At 40.1% G+C, this 8,128-nt stretch overlaps 1 pseudogene; it reads left to right on the forward strand.

Annotated features, from left to right (window-relative positions):
* The first annotated feature begins 6,762 nt into the window (after positions 1 to 6,762).
* On the forward strand, positions 6,763 to 6,881 carry LOC135054381 (5S ribosomal RNA; annotated as a pseudogene).
* Positions 6,882 to 8,128: the final 1,247 nt, after the last annotated feature.

Below are 8,128 nucleotides of genomic sequence, written 5' to 3' on the forward strand. Positions count from 1 at the left end.
ATGATTGGGAGTAGGGAGGAGAGGAGGAGGTGGGAAAAGTATGACCTAGTGAGATAGTAAAAGCATGTGTGTATGAGATCCATGTCTGAGGGGTCATGTATCATCGTGCCGTACGTGTTCTAAATTAAGCTTCGAGGTATTGCGAAGTATACATTTGAATCCTTCTTATCCCGTATCAAGGGTCTGTGGATGGGCTGTCAAACTCTACCAAGCTCTTTTCGGCTTTTGGTTGCAACAAATGGGATGCACATTAGTTGATGATACATGAAGGGGGAGAGTATGTGGATGCTAATATGTGAGAATCACCTGTCGACTATGTGGGATACTACCTGGAGGTTGTAGAGATGAAGATAAGAAACAAGCGTTATAAATGCAGTCATATAACTATGTGAGTTTTAGTAGACAGTCGCCGATTGGGGATCTCGTCCAGTCCACCTCATAGCCGCAGTCAAGCGAAACCAGGCAGACTTTATCCGTCAGCAAAGGGCCGAAAAGGTATTATCCCCTGTATCCGTGTTTGTGGTTGGGGATACGGTAGTGCTGATCAGATAAGCGTCTGCTTCGCTTGCTTTGTAGGGATGCTGGTGGAATCCGGTTCCAGAAGGTAAGAACAGTATGCTATTGTCTTTTAAAACTGTTTATTTCTGTTTGATACACATTGCGTATGCAACACACGCACACACCTGCATTTTCATTTGTGTACGTTCACATATCTCACTTTCCTGTTTGCCATTTATCATTGATAACGTGCTGAGAAAGATTTGTTGCTATTGGTAGTTAAAAATAAAATTAATAATTAAGGGAGTAATTATAAAAACACGCACACAGCCTGGCCTAGTTAAAGGTTGATACAGTGGAATCTGTGTGGTGTTCGGTAAATGATTATAGCTAAATATCATTTGCATTGATAGACACGTGTTATTTGTGTTACTGCGGACGTGTCTGGCCTGTGTACACGTGTCCCTAACAAAGGGCGGGACAAGCGTATGCGACGCAAGGGCCTACACACGTAGCGTATATTACGCAACGGAGCGTACGGGTACGCCCACTTAATACAAATCACACGATAGCATTGTTTTAGTAAGGCGATACGGAAGCAATGCGATAATATCGCAAGTTAATCTCAGTGTCCAAAATTTTAATCCTTCTCTAGTTGCAACTCCTCTGGGACTAGCCTGTGTTACCTGACTGAAAGGAATTTTCTGTACAGAAAAAGTAAAGAGTATATGTGGTGAAAGAGTGTGTATATATATATATAAGTTTCTCATTTTGGTTGGAACCCCAGGAAATCGAGTTCTCGTGAGGTACATCCGTGAAAGTGATAGCACGTGGTGGCTTGGGAGGCATCCCTTGTTAATATTGAAATAAGAGCATTAGAAGTACAGCAGACTAGGAAGTCTACTGTAGATACAGACCATGAGGTCCAGGTACAGCAGACTAGGAAGTCCGCTAGAGATACAGTCAAGAGGCACAACCCCAGGAGGGTTGGTGCAATACCCATATAGGCCATTACGCTCTGGCTAAAGGAATTCGCAGCCGCAATTATCGATTCCGCTGGTCGTTCAGCGCATAAGTATAGTTACTTATACGCAGTGCGACTGTACCGCACGTAATTGTGTGCATTAGTTTGTTACCCACAAAAAATTGGCTGTGGGATCATAAACGCTACTTGTACATTCTAACGTGATTTGTGTAGATTTTTTTTATTTTAAGGGAGGTTCGCTGATCACTCAGGAATTCTCTAACAACTGATACTTGCTGGGGAAGGGTAGCATACTCCCACACGCCCCAGTAAATAAAGGTTCACAGGGGCCCTAGGTTGGATACGCAGCTCTGTGACAGTGATTGAAGTATTGGCCAAAGTGGGCGAGAGTGAGTGGAAGCACTCGGTTGAACTTTCACCGTCGGCTTATCCCGGACGAGCCCCCAATTGATAAAGCCTATTCTTTACCTTATAACATTCACTATATATTTGTAACAGACTAAGTACGCAATTGGCGTATGAAGTACCGTAATGGTACGCTTTTAGCGTAGCAGACGCTGTGCCCACGAGAAGAACACGAGCGGCGCTGACGCTCACAGAATGACACTCAGTAAACCTTGTTAGCAACACACTGAAAGGATATGATTATACTGTAAAACCTTAGTACTGTAGTACTGTAATGATATAATGCTTATAGACCTTGATAATATAAAAGCTGTTTGAGCGATTTAAGACGCTCAGAATACCCTTTGCAATATAATGGTAAACACACAATACCTAGTGAGGTTTCAACACCTTTATGAGAGATACGTTCAAATGCAAAAAGTAAACAGTACAGCTTATACACTACAAAACTAACATTAATATCTAAACAGAGTAACTAGACATGAATATACAATAGTGACACAATCGCAAATAATAACAGAGAGAAAGAGTAAATGGCTAACACAGAAGGAGAACAAGATGGTCACAGAGAAACTTACACACGTGGGAATGACTTAGCCGGCGCAACCTGAATTCAGTCCTCAGCTTATCAAGGAGAAAGCCTTGCAGAGTCTTGTGTGACCAAGCCTATTGCAAGCTATATTTATTCACTAGCTCAAGACATAATACAATAGATACTGTGTGCTCTCTTTCCATTGGTTAGGGGGTGGGACATGTACTGCACCGGGGATCATTGGTTAGTTCAAGAAGTGGGCGATGGCTAGGACTTGTTAGTATTCTAAATTCCTCTTTGTCTGGTTATATTGTGGAAAGCTATTGTTTTGGATCTTCCAAACAAACTCTGTCTCTGGGCTTTGTTCACCCTACTGTCCCCTCCTTCAGTTGAGACAATTGACAACTCAGCCCTCATTATTCTGGAGAGAAACCTGGTCCTATTCATAAACAAAGGTGTAAGGCCTCTTCATAGAATCTCAAAGCTTAGTGTAAATAAGGCTATTGTATTCAGTCTGTGGGAAAGAAATTACTGAATTCCATTTACTTACCCTGCACTTATTTCTAATTTAATTCTGAATACAATCCATCTTATTCTCTACCTCTGCGCATAACCATGCGCAAGAACATGCGAATCCCTCCCAACTATCATAGGCACAACACCCCTTCAACACCCCACAGCTGGACACCAAACACTACCCTCCAACCTTTGTCTGAGCCCTCCCAGCATGCAAAGAGGAATCTCCCTGTCCAAGAAGTTTTAAACTTACCATACTTGCTGACATTGTTAAGGGGAATATTAACTATAATATACGCTATTTGGGTTAAATATGTCACAATCTAGTCGCACGCTACAAGCTCACAAACTCTGCCGTATGTACACATCCCATGCGCAAGAGACGCTGGAGCGTCTTTTACAAAACCTGCGGGGATGTGTACGCACGGGGGACCAGGCGATGAGCAGCATGCGCACACATTAGGGGTTAATACAAGGCATATGAATCATGATATTTTTCGACTTTGACAGTGGCCAAAAAGAAACGTATTAAGACTGCACACTGTCTTTACTATGTTTTTTTATTATTTCCAAACCATGTTTTCTCAGCACATAACTCCTTTATCCACCTCGAGGGATAGTATTCTTCTATATTCTATGTTATGTTACTTCTATACTACTTGACTCCGACCTTTCAGCATTCAAGCGTTCACAAAGTTTACAAAACTTCTTATCAATGTACTTCTACTTTCACATAACAAGCTTGCATCAGTTTTGGATAGTTTTTTTCCAGTTTTCTCTTTTACTCAATATTTATAACATAATACTTAAAGTGCCATGATAGACAGAGAGTTGAAATAACTGCAATACTTATAACCATATACTGTAAAACATTTGATATTTAGTTATGCATGAAAATATATCACAAGAACTCACCAACCATCCGAGTTAAATAAAGCTAGCTCTCCAGCAACCACAGAATGCTTTTCCAGGCGCAGCAGAATAAGGAAACCGTTTTGTAGAATATTTTAAAATAAAGGTGTATTTACCTTGGTGTAGCCGGATGATGCTCCCCCTTTTCTGGTGCATATGGAAATGCAGGTTTCCGTGAATCCTGGGTTGAAGCTATCCGGGATGAGCCCCTATCTGTTAAAGTCAATAATAATCAAGAAGAGACTTCCTTTTGTTATGATATTCAGCATATATAATTTATTATCAAAGAGGGTACCACGCAGAGGAGCATGGACCAATACAAAAGTTCATCAATGAGCCTTTAGCGCAGGGAACGTACATATTAATACCTTAACATTATACATTTATTACAAACAAGGTGTACATACAGATAAAATATAATAAATATATTGGCTGATGGATAGAAAGGGGAAATGCCAAATATAGTCATATTTGCTAATTGGAGAGAGTGGTTTTATTCATAATATAGCAGACTTGTCCATGAATCTTACATCTCCTATACTTAACAATTAGGTTCTCTAATAGGCTTCGTTGTCATAAAGGTCATTCTTGTTTATAATAACATGTTGTCCAAAGTGAAAGTCCATCAGATATCCATAATATGTCCTTCTTGTTCTGCCACAAAGTCTCATACAATATCATTGAGCCATAGGGGGTCATTCTGAGTTGTTCGCTCGTTGCCGATTTTCGCTATGCTGCGATTTGTTGCATACTGCGCATGCGCAAGGCACGCAGGGCGCATGCGCTTAGTTATTTAACACAAAACTTAGCAGTTTTGCTGTGGCTTCTGCGGTGCTTTTCAGTCACACTGTTGTTCGGTAAATGATTGACAGGAAAGGGGCGTTTCTGTGCGGCAACGCAGCGTTTTCCCGGCGTTTGCAAAAAAATGCTGGCGTGTCAGGGAAAAACGCAGGAGTGGCTGGAGAAACGGGGGAGTGGCTGGCTGAATGCAGGGTGTGTTTGTGACGTCAAACCAGGAACTAAACGGACTGAGCTGATCACAATCTGTGAGTAGGTCCGGAGCTACTCAGAAACTGCTAAGAATTATTTCGTAGCAGTTTTGTTAATCTTTCGTTCGCTATTCTGGTAAGCTAACATAATGTACACTCCCAGAGGGTGGCGGCCTAGCGTGTGCAATGCTGCTAAAAGCAGCTAGCGAGCGAACAACTCGGAATGAGGGCCATAGTTATCTACTTAAAGGCCTTGCTACACAATGCGTAAACACCTAATAAAATGATGTTCAAGGGTTGAAGAAGATTATTACTTTGTGCATATTAACTCTATACTAGAATATAACACTGGTTAAGGGAACATAGACCAAAAAGAATAATAGCACAATTAATGATAATACAGGATATTTGATTTAACTTCAACACATCTTCCTTGCTTCCACTTTTGTGCAGTCGCTCTTTTCCTGTCCTCTGGAATTACTCCTGTAGCTAATGACTGGTTTAATAATTCTGTTAATGGTGCTATTAGTACATGTTCCAAAGTTTTGCTGACATCCACTATGTAACTGGATGTCCGATATGACAGTTGAAATGACTGTCAGCACGATATAGAATGCCATTAATCTCTCTTCGAGGTAATTTTCATGTTCTATTTCCATTTAATCCTGAATAATGTACACGGCATTTATAACTAGTTCATTCATATATTACATTTTGCGCTAATAAGCCCCCCTTTCTCGTTTCGATATGGGCATAACCTGCCCCTCTCCAAGATGGCCCCATCAGCATCAGTCATGTGATGTGTGTCACCCTCTCACACACCATTGTTTTCTGCACCCATATCCGGCAATAGCCGCTGACGTCAGTAGTGCGGACCTATGGGAAACGAATATCATTCATGTTGCTCCTCCCATACAAGGGAAGCGTTGGCAACGATTGGCTTATGCTTCCATGTAAGGCATTTTTAAACTCCTTGGTTACCCGCTTCTGTACCCAGGAAGTGAACAAGCCCTGCAGGGTGAAACGCGTTTTCCTGATACAGCGGGTCTGCCGGTACCAGCTTCAACACATGAAATTAGTTACATCTTTAATACTGGACACACGCAGGTTATGCACACTAAACTGTGCCTGTAACAATATTTTGATATTCTTTATTCATTATTACTTGTGGGATGACCTATACTTATTAACTTACTCCCTTGTCCTGTGACAATAGTGTTTAACCATATGGGACTCTGACAGATTTACTCAGAACCAACATATATGTGTGTCCCTTTGGTTGTTTGGTCATCCACATTGTTTATATAAATACACCACTTAGGATGCCTTCTTAGCAGACCTTTTAGGCTAACACCAGCCTCTTTTTATATATACTGGCATTTTTGTACAACTAATAGGAACTCCTAATCCTAGGTTAATCTGAGACTCTTCAGTTAAACCGACATAGGGACTCCATACCAATGTACAAATGTATTCCCTGTCTGGGTGATAAGTATTTATCTGCCATAAGTGTGTATAAGTGTGTATAATTGCATGATTTGTATATATTTGTATACTTCATTGCAGTAACTTCTTTAGGATTATTTCAATAGGGGCATAGGGACTCCATACCAATGTACAAATGTATTCCCTGTCTGGGTCATAATTATTTATCTGCTACAAGTATGTATAATTACATGATTTGCATATATTTGTATACCTCACTGCAGTAATTTCTTTAGGATTATTTCTATTTTTATTATACATAATCTGGGGGATTTCTGCTTTCATTTCTTGATTTCCGTGGACTCTCATCTACGATCCAGGGTGCACAATACCACAGATGTGAGATTTTGATGCATCCAGCCTAACGTAGAAAGCAGATCCACACCTTTATTCACACTCTCCTATTTTAGGTGCACTCTCATTGGTGTCTGACCCACCTTCTCTACTATCAAACCACACTGCCAGTTCCCGATCTCGTCTGATCTCGGAAGCTAAACAGTGTTGGGCTGGGTCAGTACCTGAGGAGGAGACTCACAGGGAATACCCAGTGTTGTAGAGTATGAATCATTTTATATGATGTGCGTTATATGACACCAACAGCAGCATCACCACTTGTCTTCATTTTTCACTAACCTTTTCTAGTTACTGCATATAGGAATCAAATTTATCTTAAAGACTAATAACAGTCCTTTATATATATATATATATAAAAATTCAAACACACTATTGCATTTCCTGGTAACCGGTATGAACTTTGTACTGTCTCAGCAATTACTCTGATCCTCTTTATACAGAATTAATATCCAATCGACCACGTAGTGGTCTCATTATTACAGATTTTCTGTACTGGTCGGGTGGAGATGGGTGTAAGGCTTTGAAGTGTCTACAACCTTTCTTATCACATTCTGTGAGACAGTACCAGAACATTTTTACACATTTTTCTAATTCATATCCTATCCTCAACATGTTTATTTTGGATCACATCTTTTGCAATGGGCAATCATATTGATTTTAATGAATATCTAAATAAAGTTATGTCTTATCAGTATAGTCTATGATCAATTAAATAATTATTGAATTTATTTCAATTAATTAAGAGTGCGCCCACACAAGAGCCTTCTCTTTCTCTCTTCTTTGACATATGTTCTTTCTGGGTCTGGACGCACCACCAAATCGGACACAGATTTGATGATTTAATGCAAAATTGTCCAAGTTTTGGTTTTACCATTTTAGATTCAGATTTTTGTATGACCAGTGCCGGGTTGCTCCCAATTTTTCTCCAATGGTGCTACCTCTTTCAGTCCTTTTAGTATCATTGGATGTATCCCATCTGGCCCCATAGATTTGTCCACTTTCAGCTTTGAGAGTTCTGTTAGGACCTTCTCCTCTGTAAATGTACGTGTTTAATTTTCCTGAATATCCCTGCAACTTAACTGTGGCACCTTCCCCTCTCTTTCATTGGTGAATTCTGAGTAAAAATAATTATTAAGATGACCTGCTATTACTAGAGATGTGCGGCGGGCACTTTTCGTTTTTTGTGTTTTGGTTTTGGTTCTAATTCCATTTTTATGTTTTGGATTTGGCTTGGTTTTGCCAAAACCACCCTTTCGTGTTTTGGTTTTGGATCTGGATGATTTTTGTAAAAAACAACATAAAAACACCTAAAATCACAGAATTTGGGGGTAATTTTGCTCCTACAGTATTATTAACCTCAAAAACAATCATTTCCACTAATTTTCAGTCTATTCTGAACACCTCACACCTCACAGTATTTTTTTTAGGCCTAAAAGTTGCACAGAGGTGGCT

Source organism: Pseudophryne corroboree, chromosome 2 (genome assembly GCF_028390025.1).
Source record: "Pseudophryne corroboree isolate aPseCor3 chromosome 2, aPseCor3.hap2, whole genome shotgun sequence".
NCBI classification, from domain to species: Eukaryota; Metazoa; Chordata; class Amphibia; order Anura; family Myobatrachidae; genus Pseudophryne; species Pseudophryne corroboree.